The sequence below is a fragment of the Canis lupus genome, chromosome 14 (genome assembly GCF_003254725.2).
Source record: "Canis lupus dingo isolate Sandy chromosome 14, ASM325472v2, whole genome shotgun sequence".
In the NCBI taxonomy this organism is placed as follows: Eukaryota; Metazoa; Chordata; class Mammalia; order Carnivora; family Canidae; genus Canis; species Canis lupus.
This window is the reverse complement of record NC_064256.1, coordinates 52,865,794-52,891,711: the sequence shown is the minus strand read 5'-3', so window position 1 is coordinate 52,891,711 and position 25,918 is coordinate 52,865,794. Positions and strand designations below refer to the sequence as shown.

General features: G+C 35.1%; 1 long non-coding RNA gene across 1 annotated transcript in view; it reads right to left on the bottom strand.

The window, feature by feature from the left end:
- Positions 1–25,918, bottom strand: part of LOC112670766 (uncharacterized) — a 134,984-nt gene that overhangs the window by 91,399 nt on the left and 17,667 nt on the right. The window contains exon 4 of the long non-coding RNA XR_003143194.3: positions 2,701–2,801. This is a non-coding gene — a long non-coding RNA (uncharacterized LOC112670766). The remainder of the gene's footprint in view (positions 1–2,700; positions 2,802–25,918) is intronic.

Genomic DNA, 25,918 nt, shown 5'->3' with positions numbered 1-25,918 from the left:
TTAACTTTGAAACCAGAAAGTTCATTGGAAAGTTTTCACTAAATGAGCACTTATTTCTCTATTACCCTCCTGTATTTTTTTCTATCAATACGTACTGATTTAGGCTCTTCTTGAAATCATCTACTTTATAGCAATTTCTTCACCTTTTTATTATTAATTTTCCCCTTACTAGTAATAAAGTTTCATTAACGTATATACAATCTTTTCCCATCTTAAAAGAAAAGCTCTCAAAAAAAAAAAAAGAAAGAAAAGCTCTCTTGACACAAACATCCTTTAGCTATTTCCCTATTTCACTGCTCCTTTTTATCGAAAACTCCCCCAAAAGTTCTCTAGTCTATCTGCAAGTCCTCTCCTATTCTCTCCTACTCTCTCAAATTCAACTACATGAATTTCACCCCATGAAACTAGTCTTTCTTATAAGTGACCTGAAACTACTCTTTCTTATCAGTGACCTCTATATTGATAAATCTGGTGATCAGTTCCAATCTTTCTGACTTAGACTATTTCTATTTTCTGAAACATTTCTTCTTTTAAGAAAACCCTAATTTCCCGGTTTTCCATCTATCTCAAAAATTCCTTTACTGATTTCTGTACTTTTCCCCAACTCCGAATATCAGCACACAAAAGGATTGAACATTTTGTCAAATATACCCCAAAAAAAAAAAAAAAGGATATTCAAAGAATTCTCTTGTCTCTTCTTCCCTCCACCCCACTTAGGCAACAAGTTTTGTTCTCCTTCCCCCTTTTAGCTATAAATAAATATATTAATTTACTGTTATTTCCTCCCCTCTTCTCTTGGATGGATTGTAGTATATTGTACATGCTTTTCTCCAATTTGCTTTTTTTTTTCACCTAAAAAAGCTGTCCTGGATACCACTATGTAGGATACAGTGTGTAAAGATCTCTCTCTCTCTCTCTCTCTCTCATAGAGGAGTCTAAGACTCCATTATGTGTTTTCTAATTTATTAAACCATTTTTTTTTTGTTGATGTACCTTTGGCAGTAGTTGGCTTTGTCTTTCAATATTATACAGTGTGTCATTCTGATAGATTCCTGGAAATGGGATTGGCAGGTCAATAGGTAAACTCATATATAATTGTTCTGGATATTGCCTATCACATTTCTACCAACAACATATGAGATAAACTTATTTTCATATATTTTGGGCAAGTATTGTAAAATATATCAAATACCTCAGGGTGTTATCAGTTATTCTTATGAGTGTCAATGAAATCACTTTAATATGTTCAAGGTTCATTTGTATCTTTTCCTTATGAACTGTTAGTTGCCTATTTTTCTATCAGGATGTTGTCGTTATTGTCTTGCCCTCTGAGTCCTCTTAGATAGTTATAAATATCACTGTCTTCTCGCCCCTCTCAGTAGCTGGATTCCAGCTATACCTTATAGTTTTGGGGATTTGTCATCTAGTTTGTTTGCTTGTAAACTTTTTATTTTGATATAATTTCATATTTATAGAAAAGTTGCTAAAATAACACAATGAATTCCCATATACCTTTACCTAGATAATCAACTGGTATATTTTGACCCATAGACATGTTCACTCTCTCTTTCTCATCATATATATAACTACACACAAACACAAATACACACACTTCAGTATATATTTCTTAAGAACGAGGACATTGTTCTGTGTAACTACAGCTATAAAAAATCAGAAAATGTAACATTGTCAACTGTCCTAATACTTTTTCCCCCTATTACAGAATCTGGTCCAGAATCATGAATGGCAGCTAGATGTCATGTCTCTTTAGTCTCATGTAGTCTTGTAGAGCTTTTCAGTCTTTCTTTGTTTTTCTTGATCTTAATGTTTTTTGAAGAGTGGAGGCCAATTTACCTTATACAATCTTCCTCTATTTAATGTATCTGACATTTCCTTGTTAGATTCATCTGTATGTTTAGCAAGAATACCACAGAAAATATGCATCCTCAGCAACAGGAGAAATATGAGGTTGGTTTGCTCTAATATTGAGTTGTTATTTTACATACTTAAAAAGTGTCCACTAGGTTTCTTCACTGTAAGATTACTTTCCTCCTATAATATTAATAAGTTATTTGGGGGGACATATTATATAAATATCCTGTTTCTCACCAAGCTTTCAGCCACTAGTTTTAGTGATTTTTCTAATTGCCTTATTTCTTTTATATTTATTAGTTGCCACTCTGTTAAAGGAAGAGCTTCCTTTCACCAACTCTTTATTTACCTATTTGAATTCTTATACCAGCATAGACAAATGGATTTTTTAAAAATTTTTATTTATTTATGATAGTCACACAGAGAGAGAGAGAGAGAGAGAGAGAGGCAGAGACATAGGCAGAGGGAGAAGCAGTCTCCATGCACCGGGAGCCCGACGTGGGATTCGATCCCGGGTCTCCAGGATCGCGCCCTGGGCCAAAGGCAGGTGCTAAACTGCTGCGCCACCCAGGGATCCCGACAAATGGATTTTTATTCTCTAATCATTTGCATCAATATTTCAATTTATCCTTAAATAATCCCCAATTTGTCCAAAGAGAGATATTTAAAGCTGGCTTCTTTGCCTTTGATCATCTCTCCATCATTCTTTTAAGACTTTTATCCTTCTAACACAATAAGATGCTCCAGATTTATTTGAATCCTACATGACCCAAACCTGGAATCATTTATTTTCCTTCAAAGTGCCTTCTGGTGACAAAAGAGGCCTACCTGCTTAGGCAAGGACTGCAGACAAGTTCTTGAGCACCTCAGCAGCATCTTGTGGATATTTCATAAGGGGGTTCCATCTGAGCTTTAACCGCTGAGAGATCCTATGGGAGAGTAAAAAGAAAAAGCCAAGATAGGTCTCTTGGGGATAAAATAGGTATTCCTGCCCAAACTGGGAAATGGGACTGGCTCTCTTAGGTTTTTAGAAACTCCAGAAAATTTGCTGGATTATAATCTTATAATTCTTATTTTTATTTTAATTATTTTATATTTGCATCTCTTATTTTGTGATTCACTTTAGATTTTTAAAAATATAATTCTTTTGGGGCACCGAGGTGGCTCAGTTGGTTAAGCAACAACTTTTGATTTTGTCTCTGTGCTCAGTGGGGAGTCTGCTTGAGACTCTCTCCTCTCCCTCTCCCTCTGTCCCTTCTCCCACCACTCAGCTCTCCTTCTCTCTCTCTAAAATAAATAAATTAATTAAAAAATAATTTTTTTCTACTTTTTACTATATATTTATTATTCAAGTCTTTGGCCATTTTTGTGGACTGGGTTATATTAAGCCACCCCTCTCACCAAGAATAACTGCTAAATCTATGTAAAACATTTGGAGATCTGTTTGAAGGCATTAGAAAAGAAAAGAAAAGATACCAGCAAGGACCAGAGAATTAAATGTTCCAGAGAGAATGAACATGTAGATCAAAAAATTCAATATTCTACTCCTTGTAGGATTTTCTAATCTATAAAACATAGCTGAGAAATGGAGAAGTTGAGCAGAAAACAGTAGCTAACAGGCTGAAAAGCTGAAGAAAGCATTCAGAAATATTATGAGGGCACAAGAACAAAAATTAGAGATGGGAAATCACAAGGAAGAGGGACAATGGTACACAGCTCTGAATTCCACTGGCATCACTGGGAATTTGCACCTTAGAGAGAATAAGGGCAAATCAGAAATAAAACAGCCTTCACAAATATTGAAGTTTTTGTTTGAATTAGGTCAGTACCCCATTGACTTAAGAGTATCAATTCCTTTATTAACTTTCTGCCAACAAAAAAGGAAATCTTATGTGGAGAATTATGACATCATCAAATCTCAAATTATCTTTACAGGGATTCATAATCAGTATTTTTCATTCCAGCAAACAATTTTGGCATACTAGATGACAAGACCAAATGACCAAAACAAACAAACAAACAAAATAATAGTGTAAAAAAAAAACAAAACTCATTTGATTCAGATACTGGATTTAGATACCAAATATAACATAAATGATATATTGAAATAATACATCTGATAAACTAGTGAACAAGGTGGAGAAATTCAGCTGATAACTGACTGAAATATCTGAAATATAATCAAATGGAAAATTTATTTAAAAATAACTAAAATTAATACTCAATAAATGGATTTGACAGAGGATGGATTTTAAAGAGATGGATTAATATAAGGAAATAAATATCTACACCAGAATACAAAGAGACAAAACTTTGGAACACTAGAAAAGAGCACAAGAGAAAAAGAAGATGTAGTGTTACTGAGCCCCAGGATATTCCATGGGAGCTGGAACCACAGTGAAGACTACCTGTTAAGAGCTAGGACATAAGTAGGGAAGGGAGGTCCCAGCAGGATCAGGAGTCAGGGATGATCTGCAGGCACTACAAAGATGCCATACTGAGCAGACCAGTGGTGGTTTCTATCTATCTTCCATCAGCCAATACTTTGCATTTCCAGCATGGAAGCAAGTGTGCAGGGGAGCATAGAAAATGGAGCTCCCTGTGTTATAGAGTGTATATGTGAGGGTGAATGAATAGGAAAGCAAATTCTCAATTAACCTGCACAGATGGCAACTTTTCCAGTTTCTAGGGATGAAGCTAATTCCCCTGATCCTACTTTTTGACTTATCTTTGACCACTTTAATAGGGAACTGAGAAAAATAGAATTTAATGCTTGTGATCAGGATCATGCTTTATCCAGATAGAAGCTATTTTGAAAAAAAAATATTGATATTAGTCCAAAAACTACCATTGAAACAAACATTTTAACTGAGCTAATGAATTAAAGCACTCTTTGCCTATCTTGGTACCAATGAGTGACATTTTTCTTCAGCAAAAAATATGCAAACTACTTTGTATTCTTAGATACAATATAAGCTCAGGCACATCTTTCCTCACCAAAAGAAGTTACACTTATCTTAGCTCTTGGTTTTTACTTTCTGGAATATGATGCCTGTGAACACATGGCTTCTCACAGGAAAATGGGTCATTGTATTCTAAAAGGATGTCTTCAAATATTTATTATGTAAATTATATATCATCTTCTTTAGTACCAATTACTAAATTTCAGGTACAAACTGAAATAGCACTTTGAAGTATTTGGCTTGAAATTACTTGGAGAAATGATTTTAAGTGAAATAGCTTTCCAGGCAATTAAAAAATGGAACAAGTTTGAGAATTGACTAGATTATTTTTCTCAAGTAATAAGCTCTCTAAAATGAACTGGTAATCAAAAATCATGCTCTTCCTGATTTTTGTATAACTGTGACTAGCTGTTAGCAGGTAAAGAGTATGGAAAGTAATCTTTGAATAGGACCAATACTGTAAGACATAAAATTGAGTAAAGTGTAATTATGTTCTCAAATTTTCAAATTTATTCAATCATGACTCCTACCGTGAAAGACATATAAGTAATATTATGAGATTGTGGTAAATATTTCTTTGTAGAATAATAGAATTATTATATAATAATTATTATAGAACAGAATAATTTCATTGTAAAATAAGTAGAAAGAAAAGGAATTAAAATTATATTCATAGCATATTTCTTTTTAAAATTTTAATTCCAGTATAGTTAACATACAGTGGTATATTAATTTCAGGTGTATACTATAACAATTGAACAATTCTATACCTCACTCAATACTCATCAAGATAACTGCATTCTTAATCCTGTTCACCTATTTTACCCACTCTCACACCCACCTTCCTTCTAGTAACCATCAGTTTGTTCCCTAGAGTTAAAAGTCTATTTCTATACTTTGTCTGTCTCTTTTTTTTGTTTGTTTTGTTTCTTAAAATGCACATAGAAGTGAAATCATATGGTATTTTTCTCTCTCTGACTTATTTTGCTTAGCACGATACTCTCTAGATCCATACATGTTGTTATAAATGCCAAGATTTTATTCTTTTTTATGGCTGTGTAATATTCCTCTGTGTGTGTGTGTGTGTGTGTGTGTGTGTGTGTGTGTGTGTTATATGAATGTGTATCATAGCTTCTTTAGCCATTCATCTATTCATGGACCTTTGAGCTGCTTCCATAATTTAGTTTTAAAATAATGCTTCAATAAACATAGGAGTGCATAAGTGTTTTTAAATTAGCGTGTTCCCTTTTCTTTAAATTTAGATTTTACTTAGTTAACATACAGTGCAATATTGGTTTCTGGAGTAGAATTCAGTGATTCTTCACTTCCACGTAACACTCAGTGCTCATCACATGTGCCCTCTTTAATACTCATCATCTCTTTAGCCCATTCCACACACACACTTCACTCCATTAACCTTCAGTTTGAGGGGCTCAGATGGCTTGATGTTAAGAGTCTCATATGGCTTATTTCCCTCTCTGCTTTTTTTCTTATTCCTCTTCCCATACGTCCATCTGTTTTCTTTCTTATTTTCCACATGAGTGAGATCATACAGTATTTGTATTTCTCTGACTTATTTCACTTAGCATAATACACTCCATGCATATTGTTGGCAAATGTCAAGATTTCATTCTTTTTGATGGTTGAGTTAAATTCCAGAGTGGTGTGAGTGTGTTTGTGTATCACATTTTCTTCACCCATCAACAGCCAATGGACATTGGGCGCTCTCTTCATAGTTTGGCTATTGTTGATAATGCTGTTATAAACACTGGGGTGCATATACCCTTTTGAATCTGTTTTTTTATCCTTTGGGTGGGTAAATAGTAGTGTAATTGCTACACTACTTTTAACTTTTTAAGACACTTCCAAACTGCTCTCAGAGTGGCTGCACCAATTTGCATTCCCATCATCAATACAAGTCCCCTCACCAATATCTGTTTTTTCTTCTGTTGTTCATTTTAGCCATTCTGACAGGTGTGAGGTGGTATCTCATCATGGTTTTGATTTGTATTTCCCTGATGCCAAGTGCTGCTGAGAGCATCTTCTCGTGTGTCTATAAGCCATCTAAATGTCTTCTTTGGAAAAGTGTCTACTCATGCTTTCTGCCCATTCTTAACTATTTTTGTTGTTGTTGTTGTTGCTGTTTGGATGTTGAATTTGATAAGTTCTTTATATATTTTGTCAATAGATGCAGAAAAGGCATTTGACAAAATAAAGTATCCTTTTGTGATAAAAACTCTCAACAAAGTAAGGATGGATAGAACATATCTCAAGACCATAAAGGCTATATATGGAAGACCCAATAGGTAATATCTCATTCTCATTGGGGAAAACAGAGTCTTTCCTCTACAATCAGGAACAAGACAAGATTGTACACTCTCACCATTACTATTTAACGTAGTACTGGAAATCTTAGCTTCAGCAATTAGACAAAAAAAAAGAAAGAAAGAAAGAAAGAAAGAAAGAAAGAAAGAAAGAAAGAAAGAAAGAAAGGGCATCCAACTTGGCAAGGAAGAAGTCAAATTTTCACTATTTGCAATGACATGACACTCTACGTAGAAAACACAAGATCCACCAAAACTTATTAGAACTAATACATGAATTCAGCAAAGTTACAGGATATAAAATCAATGTGTAGAAATCTGTTGCATTCCTATACACCAATAACAAAGCAGCAGAAAAAGAAACCAAGGAATCAATCCCATTTGTAATTGCACCAAAAGCAATAGGATACCTAGGAATAAACCTAACTGAAAAGGTAAACAACTTGTACTCTGAAAACTATGGAACACTTATGAAAGAAATTGTAAAGGACACAAAGAAATGGAAAAGCATTTCATGCTCATGTATTGGAAGAACAAACATTGTTAAAATGTCTATATTACCCAAAGCAATCTATACATTTAATACAATCCTTATCAAAATACCACAGGCATTTTTCACACACCTAGAACAAATGATCCTAAAACTTGTAAAAGATCCTGAATAGCCAAAGCAATCTTGAACAAAGCTGTACATATCACAATTCCAGATTTCAAGATATACCACAAAGCTATATGGTACTGGAAGAAAAATAGACAATAGATCAATGGAACAGAAAAAGAGAGCCCAGAAATAATATGGCCTTGGCCATAGCAACTTCTTATTAGACACATTGCTAAAGGCAAGAGAAACAAGAGCAAAAATAAATAAACTATTGGGACTTCTTCAATCTGATTAAGAGTTAGTGTTGAATTTATTGAATTTATTCTTTTGTATTCTTTGAGTAAATACCCAGTAGTGAAATTACGAGATCATATGGTAATTTTATTTTTAATTTTTTTGGGGGAACCTCCATACTGTGTTTCCACAGTGGCTGCACCAGTTCACATTCTCACTAACAGTGCACAAGGGTTCTTTTTTCTCCACATCTTCACCAACATTTGTTTCTTATGTTTTTTATTTTAACCATGCTAACAGGTGTGAGGTGATATCTCATTGGTGTTGATGTGAATTTCCCTGACAGTGAGTGATATTGAGCATCCTTTCATGTATCTATTGGCCATCTGTATGCCTCCTTTGAAAAAAAAATGTCTGTTCGTGACTTCTGCCCATATTTAAATTGGATTGTTTGTTTTTCTGGTTGAGTTGTATAGATTCTTTACATAGTTTGGATACTAATCCTCTTCTGGATATGTCATTTGCAGATATCTTCCCCCATTCAGTAGGTTGTCTTTTAGTTTCATTGGTTGTTTCCTTTGCTGTGCAGAAACTTTTTATTTTGATGTAGCCCCAATAGTTTATTTTTGCTTTTGTTTTGATTGCCTCAAGAGACATATCCAGAAAAATGTTTCAACAGCCAATGTCATAGAAATTACTGCCTGTATTCTTCTCTAGGATTCTTATGGTTTCACATTTAGGTCTGGCATCCATTTTGAATTTATTTCTGTGTCTGGTATAAGAAAGTGGTCCAGTTTCATTCTTCTGCGGGTTGCTGTCCAATTTTCCCAATACCGTTTGTTGAAGAGACTGTCTTTTTTCTATTGGATATTTTTTCTTCCTTATCAAAGATTAGTTGATCATACAGTATTGTAATATAACTTGAAATCTGTAATTTGATGCCTCTAGTTTTGTTTTTCTTTTTCAGAATTGCTTTGGCTGCCCAGGGTCTTTTGCGTTCTTCAATTTCTTTCATCAATGTCTTAGAGTACAGGTTTTTTACCTCCTTGGTTAAGTTTATACTTAGGTATTTTATTATTTTTGGTGTAATTGTAAATGGGGCCATTTTCTTAATTTCTCTTTCTGCTGCTTTGTTATTAGTGTACAGAAGTACAATGGGGAAACCTAGGTGGCTTAGTCTGTTAAGCATCTGCCTTCAGCTCAGGTCATGATCCCAGGGTATTGGGATTGAGCTCCACATTAGGCTTTCTGTTTGATAGGGATTCTGCTTCTCCCTCTGCCTCTACCCCTTCTCCAGCTCATGCTCTATCTCTTTTTCTCAAAAAAAAAAAATCTTTTATTTTAAAAAAAGAAACACAATGAATTTCTGTATATTGATTTTGTATCCTACTGAATTCATTTATCATTTCTAGCAGCTTTTTGCCAGAATCTTTAGGGTTTTCTATACATTGTATTATCACCTATAAATAATGGAAGTTTTACTTCTTTACCAATTGGATGTCTTTTATTCCATTTTCTTGTTTGACTGCTGTGCGAGAGTCCCAGTCCTATGTTGAATAGAAGTGGTAAGAGTGGATCTCCTTGTCTTGTTCTTGACCTTAGAGGAAAAGCTCTGTTTTTCACCATTGGGTATGATATTACCTGGGGGTTTTTCATATACAGCCTATATTATGTTGAGGTATGTCCCCTCTAATCTACTTTGTTGAGGGCTTTTATCATAAATAGATATGGTACTTCATCAAATGTTTTCTCTGCATCTATTGAAGTGATCATGTGATTTTTATTGAAGTTATTGATATGATGTATCATACTGATTGATTTCCAAATATTGAACCCAGCTTACAACCTAGGAATAAATCCCATTTGTTCATGGTGAGTACTTTTTAAATGTATTGTTGCATTTGATTGCTAATATTCTATTGAAGATTTTTGCATCTATATTTACCAGATATGTTATCCTGTAGTCTCTTTTTTGTAGTGTATTTATCTGGTTTTGGTATCAGGTAATGTTGGCTTCATAGAATGAATTTGAAACTTTCCTTCCTCTTCTATTTTTTGGAATAGCGTGAGAATAGGTGTCAACTCTTTAAATATTTGGTAGAATTCACCTGTGAAGCCAGCTGCTGCTGGACTTTGTTTGTTGGGAGTTTTTTAATAAATGATTAAATTTAAATTTCATTGTTGATAATCAGTCTGTTCACATTTTCTATTTCTTCCTACTTCAGTTTTGGAGGGCTATATGTATCTAGTAACTTATCCATTTCTCCTAAGTTGTCCAATTTGTTGGCATGTAGTTTTTCATAATATTCTCTTACGATTGTTCATATTTCTGCAGTGTCAGTTGTTAGTTCTTCTCTTTCGTTTCTGATTTTGAGTCCCCTCTTTTCTGCTGTTTTTGAAGAGTGTCTAAAGTTTTACCAATCTTGTTGATCTTTCCAAAGAATCAGCTACTGCTTTCATTTATCTGTTCTATTGATTTTTTTATTTTCTAGTTTGTTTATTTCTGCTCTAATCTTTATTTTCTTCCTTCTACTGGCTTAGGGTTTTGTTCTTCCTTTTCTACCTCCTTTAGGTATAAGATTAAATTGTTTATTTGAGATATTTCTTCCTATTTAGGTAGGCTGTATTTCTGTAAACTTCCCTGTTAGAACTGCTTTTGCTTCATACCAAAGATTTTGGACTATTGTATTTTCGTTTTCGTTTGTCTTCATGTATTTTTAAATTCCCTCTTTGATGTCTCGGTTGACTCATTCATTGTTTTTTAGTAGCATGCTTTTTAACTCCCATGTATTTGTGCTTTTCCAGATTTTTTTCCTTGTGGTTGATTTCTAATTTCATAGAACTTTAGTCAGAAAAGGTGCATGTTATAACTTTGGTCTTCTTGAATTTATTGAGATTTGATTTATGAACTAACATATGTTGTATTCTGGAGAATGTTTCATGTTCATTTGAAAAGATGTGTACTCTGCTGTTTTAGGATGGAATGTTCTGTATATATCTGTAAGATCTATCTGGTCCAATGTATCATTCAAAGCCACTATTTCCTTATTGATTTTGTTTGAATGATCTATCCATTGATGTAAATGGAATGTCAAAGTCCCCTACAATTATTGTATTACTATCTATTACTTCCTTTATGTTCATTATTATTTTATGTATTTGGGTGTTCCATGTTGGGTGCACATATATTCAGAATTATATTTTCTTTTTATTATTACATAGTGTCCTTCTTTGTCTCTTGTTACAGTCTTTGTTTTAAAGTCTATTTTGCCAATCTAAGTCTTACATCTATGGTTTTCTTTTTGCATCAATTTGCATGATAAAGTCTTCTTCTCCAACCCTTCCTCTGAAATGAATCTCTTGTAGGCAACATATAGATGAGTCTTACTTTTTCATCCATTCTGTCACCCTATGTCTTTTGATTGAAGAGTGTAGTCTATTTACATTCAAAGTAATAACTGACAGGTATGTATTGCTATTTTGTTACTTGATCTATGGTTGTTTTTGTAGTTCTTTATTCCTTTCTTGCTGTCTTCTTAGGATTAGTTGGCTTTCTTTAGCTTTCTCTTTATTTTTGCGTATCTATTACCGTTTTCTGATTTGTGGTTACCATTAGGTTTGTATATAACATCTTCTGCAATAGCAGTCTATATTAAGTTCATAGTTTTTTAAGTTTAAACTCCATGTTTTAGGAACATGGTGTCATATCTTACACCCTTTTATTTTGTAAGTCTCTTCATCAATCTTCATAGATATACTTAATTTCACTGCTTTTGCCAGTCTACTTTCTTGCTCCTACTGATGGTTCTTCTTTCCACTCAAAGAGTCCCATTTATCATTTCTAGTAGGGCTGGTTTAGTGCTTATAAATTCTTTTATTTGCCTGGAAAACTTTTTATCTTGCCTTCTATTGTGAATGATAGTCATGCTGGATAGAATACTCTTGGCTGCAGATTTTTCCCATCCAGCTCTTTGAATAGGTCATGCCACTCCCTTCTGGCTTGCAATGTTTCTGTGGAGAAAAATCAGCTGATAGCCTTATTGGGTGTCCCTTGTATGTAACTGTTTTCTTTTTTTCTCTTGCTACTTTTAAAATTCTCTTTTTATCACTACTTTTTGTCACTTTAATTACTATGTGTCTTGATGCAAATCTTCTTGGGTTGATTTTGTTGGGAGCCTCTCTGTGCCTCCTGGAGCTGGATTTCTGTTTCCTTCCCCATATTAAGGAAGTTTTTAGCTATTATTTCTTCAAATAAATTTTCCACCCCCCTTTTTTTTCTCTTCCCCTTCTGGGATCCCTATAATATAAATGTTATTATGCTTAGTGGTGTCACTGAGTTCCCCAAGTCTATTTTCAAATTGTTTGTTTTTTTCTCACCTGCTCAGCTTTATTGCTTTCTGTTACTCTATTCCTTAGGACACTAATCATTCTTCTGCTTCATCTAGTCTATTATTTATTCCATCTAGTGTATTTTTAAATTTCACTTATTGAGTTCTTCATCTCTAATTGGTTCTCTTTTATATTTTCTATCTCTTTGTAAAGAGTCTCACTGAGGTCCTTTACTCTTTCCTCAAGTCCAGTGAGTATCATTATCATCATTACTTTAAATTCTGTTAGACATATTACCTTCTTTCCATTTCACTAAGGTCACCTTGCTGTGATTTTTTTTTCCTGTTCTTTCATTTGGAACATATTCCTGTCTCCTTATATTGTCTAACCCTCTGTCTGTTTCTCTGTGTTAGTAAAGTCAGCTACATCTCTTATTTTTAAAGTAGTAGCCTTATGAAGAAGAGGTCCTGTAGTGTCCTTCACTGTAATGTCCCCTGTTCACCAGGACGTGGTAAATCAAGAGTGTCTCCTATGTGTGTTGCAGCCTGCTTTTGTATCTGAGCCACATTTGCCTTCAGTCCAGTCATCTGTACTGGCTGTTAGTGGGCCAGTCTGGGGCTGCCTTGGACTCATGTTGAGTCAGATCAGGCATTTGCCAGACATGTGGTAGCACCAAACAGCAGGGTGCTTTCCCTCTTTTGTCCTCCAAGATACTTTTGTTGGTCAGTGGTGTCTGCAGTCAGACCAACTCTCTGCCCCAACCCACTGCTAAGACCATAGTCTGACTGGTGTGTGTGGTTATCTTTCCCTCTCTTCAGGGCATGCATCACTTTGGAGTGGTGCTGGCCCCAGGGCTGCTTGCACACTGCCAGGCTTGTGGTACTGTTTTGGATGGGTTCCAGCCAAGAGTGCATTGAAGGGGGTGGATCTGCAGAAGCATCTGGGGATGGGGGGAAGGGGGTTAGTGAGGTGTTAGCAAAATTAGTACTGCTATGCTGTAGGAAAAGACCTGGAGCTGAGATCTGGTTGGAGGAGGCATGTCTACAGGGGAACTTGTAGGGGGAATCAAAGGTTAGCAAGTTATGTCTCCAGTTTCAGCACTGCATGGTACACTCAGCTTAGGGGTGGGGAAAGAAAATGGCTCTGGCCAGCTCCTTTGTTTCTGGAGAAATCTCCTAATGATCCCTGTTGCTCCAGCACAAGCTCCCTTCTCTGTACCTCATGGGATTTTCAAACCGCTGCTTCTATGCTGTATTTCCTTTAAAAAAAAAACAAGATTTTATTTATTTATTCATGAAAGACACAGGGAGAGAAGCAGAGACCTAGGCAGAGGGAGAAGAAGGTTTCCCACAGGGAGCCCAATGTGGGACTCAATCCCAGGACCCCTGGATCACTCCATGACCCAAAGGCAGATGCTCAACCACGGAGTCATCCAGGTGCACTTATGCTGTATTTCCACTGGACTGTTGGTTATGCTGTCTCTTTAAGGGTGAGGACTTGGTTTCCTCTCACCCTTCTGCCATCCTAGCTCTCCCAGAGCTGAGACTGCTGATTTTAAAGTTTTAAGTCCTGCAGGTTGTAAGAATGGGTGAAATTTGGCCCCTCTAGTTTTCAAAGCCAAATGATATGGGAATTCATCTTTCCCATGTGAGCTCACCAATGTAGAGAGTCTGTTTCTCTCCTCTCTGCACTCATGGTGTCCTTCCTTTCCAGGGACAGTCCCAAGGTCCCCTTTAGCTCTCAACCGTGTCTCTGCCCTTCTTACACGCTCTGATGTGGCTTCTTCTCTAAATTCAGTTGTAGAGTTTGTTTTGCCGTCTTTGGGTTGTCTTCTGGGTTATTTACACTGATGTGAATGTTATCTAGTATATGTGAGACAAGTGAGCTTAGGATCCTCCTACTCCATCATCTTCCCTGGAAGTCTTCACAGTACATTTCTACTTCTGGTTTAGATAGATAGATAAATTGAAATTCTATAAAGAAAATCATCAACTGTTGAAAGTAGTTACTCATGAGTTATGTGATTATGAGTAATATAGAAAAACATTTCCGTGTTTTCAAACTATTTTCCTTGTTATCTTTCACAGTGTGCATGGATTAAATTTTAATAGAAAAAGTAGAAGCTATTTAAAGAGGAATCCCTCAACACAAAAATGTCATTTCTTTGTTCTAAGGCAGAGGTTGGCAAATGACGACCAGCAAGCCAAATCCTTCCTTAGCGTGCTTTTGTTTTATGGCCCTTTATGGATAAATTTTGCCAAAACTTGCCCTAAAATATAGAGCCAATGATTATGTATTTCATCAAGACCCTTTACTTTTCTTTAGTTATGAAGAGCCTGGAGAAAATCATCAAGATACACTACAAATTATTTCGAGTTCAGATGTTGCCTCAAGGTCATTTATTCAGGCTAGAGTTAACCTCTTTGAACAGCACGCTATAGAAGTTTATGTAGATTAACTGGATTCAACTCTCAAAACAATTTTATTCAGGATATTATTCTACTTTTAGTGACACTCAAACCAAGGCACGGAGAGATCATACCCATAGCAAGAATTAGAGCCAAAATTTAAGTGTAGCCAAACTATTCCAGAGCCACAGTACAGCCTTCCCCACGTGAAGGAATCTGAAAAGGTTCATATCTCCTAAATGACATGGAAATTCGCCTTGAAATAAGCCTTTAAAGGTGATTTTCTAAGAAGCCATCACCAAACTTCTATCTCTAATTGGAAATAAAATGCAGCTATAATCACAACTGTAGATCAAGACTATAGGTCTATAGGTTGGCTGCATTCTCCAGGTAGATAGACTTGGTAACATACTCTGGGTGGACCGAATATATATAGAGATGAGATATTTTTTTCACCCTGGAGATTTTCAATTTGAAGAAGTTCATAAATTACAAAGGCTCACAAATCAGAATCATTAGAAGTATTCTCTCGTTAATAATTCATGTCTTATTAATGATAATAGGGAGAAGAAATTAGCATGATATTTACTGGCTACTTCATGCCTTTCCACGGAGATTTCATCACCTTTATTATAATCAAATGTAATAATAATGTGATTTTAAGATCCTTTGCTTACTATTTCTATGCTGAACTTTTGAATTAAAAACATACTAGACTAATGCAAATACACTGGGAGGTCTCACATTTCCTTGGAAAACCTTTTTTTTTTTTTTTAGGATCTCACCAAGATATGAGATGACTAAAATTATACCATAATATAGATAAATATTTTTTTAAATACCAGACAAAAAAGGACAGCATGAAACCATAGTATGTTACCATGCTACGAAGTCTCAGCTTTCTGACACCACAAATAGAAAAAGGTTTTAGTTTTGCTTACATAATTTGAATTTTTCTAATTTTATAACCCAACAGTTCTAAGTCTAAAGTAAGCAACTCAGATGCTTCCATTTGAGTTACAGAAATTTCTTTTTATGAAGTGTGTGTATGGTACCAGTGAAAGTATTTAACGGCCTTTTTTCCCCCCACAATTTATCTGGCTATACTGGTATTACATACAAACTGTATCCTGGTTATTTCTTAAGTATGCTAGATGATTCTTTTATGGGTGAGAGGTCTAGTTCAGCATTAAAGGGTTAAGTCGCGAAAAAGAATTATCTGTCCGAAGTTTAAGAAACATCTTTTTGAAGCATTGTTAATACAACGTTTGTTACATATAACATCTTCAAAAGTATCTAAACAACAAAATTACCAAGACATTTACTTCTCTCTTATGGTAATGTAAATGGTGTTGTCATATATTTTTAGTCATTTGAATGATGTGAAAGCCAATAAGACAATATGCCAAATTTCTATGAATAGCAAAATAAACTGCATTAAGAAATGTTTTCTTCTAATCTGGTTCTTAGAAACTTGTAAATCTTGGTTCAAGGGCTTTCTTTGAGGATTATATACTTGATAAGTTCTGCCCTTGTAATCTAAAAATATTTAGGGGTAAAAAAAACATTTAAAGATTTATGTTATTGTAAAATAATTCTGGTCTCCAAGCCAGTTTTCACAGGTAATAACTGACCTCGCAAGAATAACATGCATGCTCTCTACTTGTTTGCTTACTTGCCTAAGACAAATGGTAATTCTGGCACCCACGAATGATGTTTTCAAATAGTCAAAGATTTATTATTATGGAATGTGAATGAATGGAGTAGGGGTTGAGATTTCAAATGCATTTTACTCAGTTCTTAAAATCCATTTTTCACTCTAATAATCATAATACATCTTACATTCTTATTAATTTTTACTTTAAGATACAAAGACATACACATATCAGGGTAACCATTATTTTCTATTATATGCTCATTTAAATATTTGACTTTTTAAAAGTATGTACATTTGATACTTTGTCAACATATAAATTAAAGAAAAACTAGAAGTCTTAGACTCTGGGAATAAAATCCAGATCACAGAAAAAAATTAAGACTAGGGAATGCCAGTTATTGTTTTGTTGAAAGTTTTATTTATTCTACAAGGGACAGTTAATTTGTTACCACAGATTGCTATCTTTCTAAAAACCCTAGTTTTATAAAATATGAAATTTGCTTTTAATTCTTTAAGTATTCAGGAAGCATCCTCTATATATGTTCAAGATATTTCCCACCTCCTCAACTATTTCAATAAGTTCTTACTGAATTCCTCCCTGTGTAAAGCACTTGGAAAATGAAATAGGACAGAGCCCATTTCCTTAAAATGCTTGGAAAACAGCATGTGAGATAGATTCACAGTAACAAAGCTACAGGAGAGAATGATATATGATATATTGTACATCAAGGATCAGAAAAGTGAAATATCTACAGTTGTATAATAAAAACATAAATGTGTGACTTGAGCAGGAGAAAAATAATGGGGAGGAGTGAAGGCTGTGGATGGATTAGTACATCCATGGGCTACACAAAGCCTTTCAAAGACATTTTTATAAACACTGTGCCAGCCAGACAAACATAACTAAAAATTATTATATTAAGCTCCAAAGCTACAATGCTTTAGGAAGAGTATGGGTGATTATACTTTTACAGTTACATATATATGTGTGTTTGAAATGTAATAGAAAGTATTATGCTTAAAGATATAAATAACTTGTATTTAAGTTAATATTTATAGCATTTAGAAAAAGTGGCACATTATATGTGGATCATTATTTGTATTATAAAACAATATGTAAATTCAACTCATGTATGTATGACACGATACTTTTCCTAGAAGAGTTATTTTATGGAAATTATTTATGACATTACTAACATAAAAAATAGACTTATTTATGGATTAATAAATAGAAACTGTGATAATCAGTAAGACAGATTTTACTTACAATGTTTAAATTAAATGCTTGGGATATCCTTTACATGTTCCATACAACAATGCACAGTAATCTAAACCATTGGCAAGATTTATAATGTACCTGATATCTGCAGTCTCCACTACTCAAAATATTTTAGGGATTTTACTGATCCTTATATGAAGTGATAGCCCACATTTAAATATGTATAATATTTTCCATCATAGTAACTGATATACAACAGAATTGAAAACATTTTCTTCATTTTAATTTATATAACTATAATTGGTATTTCTTGAATACTTGATACAAAACAATGGTCTAGAGTAACATATTAAAATTTTTTAAAGATTTTATTTATTTATTTATTTATTTATTTATTTATTTATTTATTTATTTGAGAGAGTGAGAGATCCCAGAGGTTGGAGTAGAGGGAGAGGGACAAGCAGACTCTGCACTGAGTAAGAAGACTGATGTAGGGTTGGATCTCACTATCCTGATATCATGACCTGAGCAGAAAGAGTCGATTCCTTAACTAATTGAGTCATCCAGGCTCCCCTATATTTTAAATTTTTAAATAGGTTGTTCAAATTCTAAGCTAAGTATACCATAAAGTTCTCAAGAGCAATAACAATCTTAAAAACAAAATAATTCTTCTAATAAGAAATTGGTAATATTTTCTAATATACGGATTATTCTTAGTCTAATATTCTAATACTGTTGCCTTCAGCAAATGCAAAGAAATATCCATTATATCAATATACTATTTATTTGCTTTTTAGAACAACTCATTCATTCAATATCATTCGACAATTCACTTACTGTATTTATGTCAATGTGTGAAATTATATATATATGTGTGTGTATATAATATACACACATATATACATGCAAATACACACCATATATACATATTTATAGGTCTCTGTCCCAGTTCCTGTCACAGAAACTCCTAAAACCCTTGTAATTTCCTAAGTGATAAGAGCACTAGAACATCTTTCGTTCTAATATTTGATCTTTGATCTCAGTTTCTGACAGAGCTCCTAAATCCCTTAGAATTACGTGGCTCATAGTTCCTTTGTTCTAAAGAAGTGACTCTTGGTGGGCTCTGAATGTGGGTGATCAACCGAAAGATCAAGCCATAATCAGAAGCTTGGAATTTTTAGTCCCTACTCCCATTCTCCAGTGAGGGATCAGGGGCTGGAAATGGAGTTAATGTTTGATCATGTCTGTGTGATGAAGCTTCCATAAAAATTCTGAAAGTATGGGGTTAAGAGAGCTTCCAGGTTGGTAAACATACCCATGTACAGAGAGAGTGATATACCTGCACTCCTCAGAAACTCCTACGCTCAGGATCCTCCCAGATTTTACCCTATGTATCTCTTCATTTTGTTGTTCATCTGTATCCTTCATCATATACTTCATTAGATAATAACTTATAAATGCAAGGGTTTCCTTGAATTCTGTGAGCCATTCTAGGAAATATTTGAATCCAAGGGTAAAGAAGTCATGGGAACCCTGGATTTGTAGCTAAGTTGGACAGAAGTTGTGAGCAACCTAGGAACCTATTAGTACTTTCAATTGATATCTGAAATCAGGAGGCAGGAGGATCAGTCTCATGGGACTAGGTCCTTAACATGTAGGATCTAAGCTTATTCCAGGTAGACAGTATCAAAATTGAGTTAATTTGTAGGACACCAGCTGAGTCACAGAAACTTGCATGGTGTTGAAGTGTTGTGAGTGTGAAGTGTTGTATGAGAATAGTGTGAGAGTAAAGGAAAAACATGTAGGAAGAACCCTTAATTTTTCCTACTCACACAATTGACATTTTCCCCATTAATGTCCCTAGAAGAGTAAAGTCAGTTACTATGAAGAAAGGCACTAAAAGTCACTAAAAGTTGGGGGTGGGGGTAGTGTGTAACGGTAATTTTAGTTGACCTTGACATCTGAGTGTATAGATATGGAAGTATGCACAAAAAATGATGAAACACTGTTTTAATGTTTCCAAACCACATTAGATGCCTTCCTATGCTAATAAATAATCATATGTGCTTCCTCTTTTTTTTTAATTTTATTTATTTATTCATAGAGATGCAGAGAGAGAGAGAGAGAGAGGCAGAGACACAGGCAGAGGGAGAAGCAGGCTCCATGCAGGGAGCCTGACGTGGGACTCGATCCAGGGTCTCCAGGATCACGCCCTGGGCTGCAGGCGGCGCTAAACCGCTGCGCCACCGGAGCTGCCCCATATGTGCTTCCTCTTAAAGTATAGCTCCTGTAGTGGTGGACTGTTCTATTGCCAATTTGAAGTCGGCAACTACACTTCCCAGAACCCCCTTCCCTGTGTGGGTTTAGGTTCTCAGTTGGTCAAAGAGAAATCTGTGTAAGCCATGGAGGCAATAGCCACTAATCTCTGAACGTTGTTGTGTTTAGATGTGGTGACAGATGAATGCAAAGGTGCCAGCAAGGTTCAGGTCGTTCTTTATCTCTTCCACTTCATGGTCAGCTCTTCTTCCTGACAAAAGGCCCTGTCATTCAACTGGCTCCAGCGCCCTCACTGGACCCTCAGCTGTGGACATACAAAGGCAACAACCCCCCACTGACTTCTCCATCATGGCCTCACTTAAGTGATTAAATGTGCTTGGCTTAGCTTGAATGGTTCCTAAGACCTCTAATACTTCAATTCCCCAATGAAATTCCTATAATCAGTGTCTACTTCTGAATTCATGGTGGTTCTTCTTCTTTGATTAAATAAACACTATTACAGCTCCTGCAAAAACACCGTATCCCAATAGTCTTTGACCATGCCTTTGTGACTGTCCAGATCATCACTCAGGAATGTCCACTCCTTCTGGTCATTAATTCAATGACTAGATTAAATATGGCCAGGCCTACAGTTTTTGGTCATTTTTCCTTCAAAGCACTTCACCTTTGTGATTGGATAATTCTTTTATGTAGACCTTACCCCACTGAAGAATAGGCTGCTATATTCATTTTTTTAATTGCTGCTATCACAAATTATCACAAATATAGTGGCTTAAAGAAATGTAAATGTATTATCATATAGTTCTATAGGTCTGAAGTCCAACAGAAATTTCAATTGGCAAGATAAAGATATTAGCAGGGTTGCACTTCTTTCTAGAAGCTCTAGGTTAGAATCTATTTGTCTCACTTTTCCAGCTTCTAGAGGCTGCTTGCATTCCTTGGCTCATGGACCCTTTTCTTCATCTTTAAAGCCAACAACATAGCATCTCTCTGACCTTGCTTCTGTCATCACATCTCTCTCTCTCTCACCATAGCCAAAAGAGGTTCTCCAATTTTAAGGACTCATGTGATTAGAGTGAACATGTCCAGATAATCCAGAATAATCTTTCTTAGTGTCCTTAATTTAATCATACCTGGAAAGCCACTTTTGCCATGTAAAATAATATATTTATCCATTCTTGGGAGTATGATGCAGATATATTTGGGGAAGCTTTATTTTGTCTATTGCAACTACATTGCCAAATACATGGACTTGCATTTACTAAGTGTACAATAATATTTATTAAAGAAGTAAATTTTGATATAATTAATATGTTGCTAGAGACTTATTAAGAAATTTATTTTCTTTAGAGTAAGCAAATAACTACAGATTATTTCTCCTGGGTTCACTCTACTATCCCTCATATTAATAGCTCCCTAAATGGAACACACTATTCCAGGCATATGTAGTGACATGAATTCAGTGAGTAGGATTATCTCCTCTCTTATCACAGTTACATTTCTATGAATGTAGTCCTTAAAGATATTAGTGAAGTCCTTAAAGGTACTTCACAATGTTCACCCAACTTGGGTGTAATATTAACTGTAATAGCTAGGCTTTAAAATGTTAAGTGGTACTTTAAATGTTGAGTACTATTTTCTGCATTAAATTTTGTCCCTCTATTCAGGACCTTACATATCCATTTTAGCTTAGTTTGATTAATTTGACTATTTTGTTTACTGAATTGCCATTTATATTATCCAAAAATGAAAGGCATTTTCACTGCCAGGAGAATAGACAGGTGATTATATATTTTCACTTCAAATCACTCACAGCTTTGGGAAAGCAGTCTGTAATTTCTTACAAAGGCAAAGAATACATAGATCTTTATGCAAGTAATTGGTAAAAATATTAAACTGCATGGAACAAGGACAGGTTTGTGTGCTACAACCCAACTGAACTTCATAAAGGTAGCATCTTTTGAGTATGATTTTTAAGGACTTAAGTCCCTAAAGATGTATTTATAACATGTAGTATTTCCTATTTTAAGGACTATAAAATGTTTCAGAGCCAGGTCTATGATGGGTGATGTGATGAGGGATAAAATAAAATGTAATAGATAGTGTCATTTTTCAAAGATTTTTATCCCTTCCTAAAGACCAGCCTCAGTCATCTTAAAATATGGATAAATTTATATATAATATTTAATTTTGAACTGATAATAGTGGTTCTGTGATTCATCCCAAGCTATGAGAGTACCATCCATGTTTTAATTGAGTGCAGGAGTATTTTACTCCCTGGTTGACAAGAGATCACTGGACAGTTCTTAGAAAGAATAAGGTTGCATTTTGATAGAACTAAGCCGCAAACAAGATACATATTTCTCTTTCTATATTATAGTCACTGAAAATTACCAATTCAATTAACATTTGTCATCCTTAAATTCACAGAGAGCCTTGTTCATTCTAACACTGGGAAGATTATGATCAATAAAATTCATCCCCTCTGCTTAAGAATCTTATACTCTAATAAAGGGAGTAAGACAATTAAATAATCCATATTTAGGGCAGTGAAATTATTCTGTATGATACTATAATGGTGGATACATGTCATTATATGTTTGTCAAATCATTAGAACATACCACACCAAGAGTGAACCCTAATGTAAACTACAGACTTTGGATGCTAAGGTGTGGGATGGTAATAGAAGAGGCTATGTATGTATAAGGGAAGGGGTTGTATAAGAACTCTCTGTACTTTCTCTTCATTTTTTCTGTGAATCTAAAACTTCTCTGAAAAAAATCTATTAAAAATACATGTAATAAAATGTTAAATAAATGCCACCGACAAAATTCTGTGAGGGTTTAGTCACTTTACGGGAGAAGAAGCTGGAAGAGTTCATGAGAGATGGAGAGGATTCACAGGTATTCCAGTTAGAAGAAACAGGATGAGTAAAATCTTGGCAGAGAGAAATTTAAAGGACATTTAGATAGGAACAAGGGTTCTTGATGCCTCTTACTCTCACTCCTTTCTGAGTTAATGGCCTGTGGAACATACAGACAGAGGATTTACAGCCAAATGAGAAATAAAGCACAGTTTATTAATCTGAGCACTCATCCTAACAACCCAGAAAATGCAGGCCTCCAATAAACTGTGTTGGAGAATATGAGTGAGTTTTGTTATTCCTCCCACTCTGTCTTCAGTTGAATTAACCTATTTGGATGTAGAAAATGTGAAATAAAGGGCTAGTACAAATAATTGTTTTTCTTTAATTAGGTAACCCACTGAGTGCTAGCTAGGCTCCAGTGTCAGGTAACCCACTGAGTGCTACGCTCTCTCCATTGTACCCTCAACACTATCAGGTAATAGAAGGGACTTAAGCTGAACTAGTGCTCTCTCCATGGATACAGGCAGAAGCATGAAGTCAAATGAAGACTAGATCTCACCAAGATCATATTCCCTTCCACTTTCCCTCCAATAATTCAATATTTGACTTGATGGTAATCTTACAGAAAAAAATAATATTTTGCTTTTTGTATTTATTTCTTAAGGGATTTATTTATTTATTTATTTATTTATTTATTTATTTATTTATTTATGAGAGATACAGAGAAAGAGGCAGGGACACAGGAAGAAGGAGATGATCTCAGGGTCCTGGGACTTGATCCCAGGACCCCAGGATCATGACCTGAGCCAAAGGCAGACACTCAACCACTGAGCCACCCAGGTTGCCCTTGTATTTACTAATCTATTTCCAATATTGATACATCCTTGCCTAAACTGACTTATGTTCATTTTAGATTTCATCTTAATAGAAATTACCATTTATACGGAATAAATAGCCAATTTAATCTTTTGCCTTATAATCACTGTAGTAACTGAATTACTATCTTTTTGTAAGATGGCAAAACAAAGGAGTGTCAGGATGGCTCAGTCAGTTAAGAATCTGACTCTGAATTTTGACTCAGATCTTGATCTCAGGGACATGAGATCAAGCCCAGCATTGACCACATGCTGGGCCGGCAGCCTGTCTAAGATTCTCTCTCTCCCTCTCTGTGTGCCCCTTCCCATTGTTCTCTCTCTCTCTCTTTCTCTCTCTCTCTCTCTCAAAAAAAAAAAAGGCAAATAAACACTAGCAAAAACAAAAATGGCTGTATGTTTAATCTGGTTATTCTAGATTTTAGACATAAAAGAATCTTATAAAAAATAATGGACCCTGATAAAGATACTTTTTTAAGGGCTAGAGTGAAATGAAAATAATTGTAAGGGTGAAAGTTATAGCATAGAAAGGAAACCAGTTGGGACAGAGAAATAGAGACTAGCACAGGTTTTTGTTTCAAAGAAAAAGTCTGTAAGAGGGCACAGAGAATTGAATTAGGACAACGACAGTTCTGAAATGAGGTTTTAATGTGAAAGAAATGTTATTGCCTGACTTTGGAAGAGCTGAATAGATCTGGGTAACTGAGAACATTCAAGAGCTATTTTAATAAGTTATTACTCACATGGACACTAATAAAAATGCCACTGAGAATTTGTTTTACTGTATGGATTTGCGAGCCAAAAATTAGGACATAAGTTTCATCATACCCCAAGCTCCTCTGCCCTATTTCCCTAAATTTGTCCAATCAAGTACCCAGGCTCCTAAGCAGCCTGCAAAAAATTAAGATAATCATCCTTCATTTTTCTCTACAGACATTGTGAATATTCTAAATAGACAAATTCAATTTTTATTTTATTTTTTTAAAGATTTTATTTATTTATTCTTGAGAGACACAGAGAGAGAGAGAGAAAGAGAGGCAGAAACATAGGCAGAGGGAGGAGCAGGCTCCACGCAGGGAGCCTGATGTGGGACTTGATCCTGGGATCCCAGGATCATGCCCTGGGCTAAAGGCAGGCACTAAACCACTGAGACCCCCAGGCATCCCGACAAATTCAATTTTTAAGCAGGTGAATGTGTTCATTAAAAAAATGATAAGCACTTTTAATACATACAGATGAACAATTTAAGATGTAAAATATTAGAGCAAAAGCTGTTTAAAAGTTTACAAGCACATACAGATCAACCAGCTGGCACTAATTCAAGTATTTACCAAAACACAATGCAGATACAGAGATCACTGAAGGCCCATTAACTAAATCCAGTAAAACTACAATTCTTTGGTCAAGTAATCTGGCTAGCCCCACATGTACTCTGAAGCTCAAGTGTATGGAATGAAAGAATGGTACAGAAGACATACAGAGAGAGGGTAGGTGCCCAGGTTGTGAAAGTCAGGAAACAATCAGTACCAAGTAAAGATTCTAAGGGGACAACCTAAGGATAAAATCTCTTTCTTAATATTTATCTCCATTATATTACAATGATGAACTAAAAATCAAGCCTGATTGGTGAGACAGACAAACAATACCCAGAAGCATCTGGCTTGCTGTAATTTCTGTAACTGAGTTAGGTATGTTGATGAGTATTTTCAAATACACACACACACACACACACACACACACAGAGAGAGAACCTTATGGCTCTTATCCCTTCTCATCCCCACATACAATATATTTTCCCTTTTATGCAAAGAATCCAAAATAGAGGAAGAAGAAGACAAATGAGAGGTTGGGTAACACTAAAATTAAGATCAGGTAGCATGGTTCATTCAGAGTGGGTATGGAGAAGAAAGGTGAGTTTTGAAAAGTATTTTACAATAATTGAGCTGGATGTGAAACTCAATATGGTCCAGAAACAGTTTTGACAGAGTAAGACACTATACTCATGTACGTTACCTTCAGAAGTTATTGCCCTAACTCTGCCTCATCTGAGAACTTCTGGGGACCTGGCATGCCTTCACTCCTCAAAACCTCCTATCTGGGATCCCTTTCTCTTTCTAGTCATCTTTGCTCATCATCCTCCCATTTATTTTCTTTGAATCTGGAAAGACCTTTCCGTTTCCTTTGCAGCACTCTGTATTTAACCATTTCTAATTTGACGACATTGAATTAATATAGGAGTCAGCAATTTCAGCAATTCATTCTATTCTCCACCAATATTGATGGTGTCTTTATTTT